The sequence below is a fragment of the Mchenga conophoros genome, unplaced genomic scaffold (genome assembly GCF_057382185.1).
Source record: "Mchenga conophoros isolate Kocher_MC1m ecotype Shallow Benthic unplaced genomic scaffold, M_conophoros_male_GT1.1 unmapped_scaffold_10, whole genome shotgun sequence".
Classification (NCBI taxonomy): Eukaryota; Metazoa; Chordata; class Actinopteri; order Cichliformes; family Cichlidae; genus Mchenga; species Mchenga conophoros.
The window spans coordinates 20001-21519 of NW_028182337.1; positions in this window are offsets into that span (position 1 = coordinate 20001).

Consider the following 1519-nt stretch of genomic DNA (forward strand, 5'->3'; position numbering starts at 1 on the left):
ACCCTGTGCCACATATCTAGCATGGACCTGGACCTCCAGCAGGCCCTGGGGACCCACATACTCCCCTGCTCTACTCCCCCACTAGCTTTCCTTTCTTGCAGTTACGCTCCAGCGCATATCCAGCATGGACCTTGACCTCCAGCAGGCCCCGTGAACCCACATTACCCCCCCCCCCGCAGTTAACCCTGTACCACGTATCTAGCACGGACCTTGACCTCCAGCAGGCCCCGGGGACCAACATACTCCTCTGCTCTACTCCCCCACTAGCTTTCCTTCTCCCGCAGTTACCCTCCACCACAAATCCAGCATGGCCCTTGCCCTCCAGCAGGCCCCGAGGACCCACATACTCCTCCGCTCTAATCCCCCATGAGCGTTCCTTCTCCTGCAGTTACCCTCCACTGCATATCCAGCATGGCCCTTGACCTCCAGCATGCCCCGGGGACGCACATCCTCCCCTGCTCTAGTCCCCCACTAGCTTACCTTTCTTGTAGTTACGCTCCAGCGCATATCCAGCATGGACCTTGACCTCCAGCAGGCCCCGTGGACCCACACTTAAGCCCCCTCCCACTGACAAAGCAAAACACCACTGGCAAAATCCTCGTGCCCCTGGTACTCCAGAATGTAAATTCAAACATGCCCCTGGTACACTGCGCAGAAACACTTTGCCACACACACGCACGCACTGCTTGTGCCTATGGTACGACAACTTTTCTCGTACCTATGGTACGACAACTTTTCTCGTGCCTATGGTACGACAACTTTTCTCGTGCCTATGGTACAACAACTTTTCGCCGTGCCCCTGGTACACCGCTCAGTAGCACTTTGCCACACAAACTCTCCTCGTGCCTATGGTACGACAACTTTTCTCGTGCCTATGGTACAACAACTTTCCTCCGTGCCCCTGGTACGACAGCTTTTCTCGTGCCTATGGTACAACAACTTTTCTCGTGCCTATGGTACAACAACTTTCCTCCGTGCCCCTGGTACGACAGCTTTTCTCGTGCCTATGGTACAACAACTTTTCTCGTGCCTATGGTACAACAACCTTTCGCCGTGCCCCTGGTACACCGCTCAGTAGCACTTTGCCACACAAACTCTCCTCGTGCCTATGGTACGACAACTTTTCTCGTGCCTATGGTACAACAACTTTCCTCCGTGCCCCTGGTACGACAGCTTTTCTCGTGCCTATGGTACAACAACTTTTCTCGTGCCTATGGTACAACAACTTTCCTCCGTGCCCCTGGTACGACAGCTTTTCTCGTGCCTATGGTACAACAACTTTTCTCGTGCCTATGGTACAACAACCTTTCGCCGTGCCCCTGGTACACCGCTCAGTAGCACTTTGCCACACAAACTCTCCTCGTGCCTATGGTACGACAACTTTTCTCGTGCCTATGGTACAACAACTTTCCTCCGTGCCCCTGGTACGACAGCTTTTCTCGTGCCTATGGTACAACAACTTTTCTCGTGCCTATGGTACAACAACTTTTCGCCGTGCCCCTGGTACACCGCTCAGTAG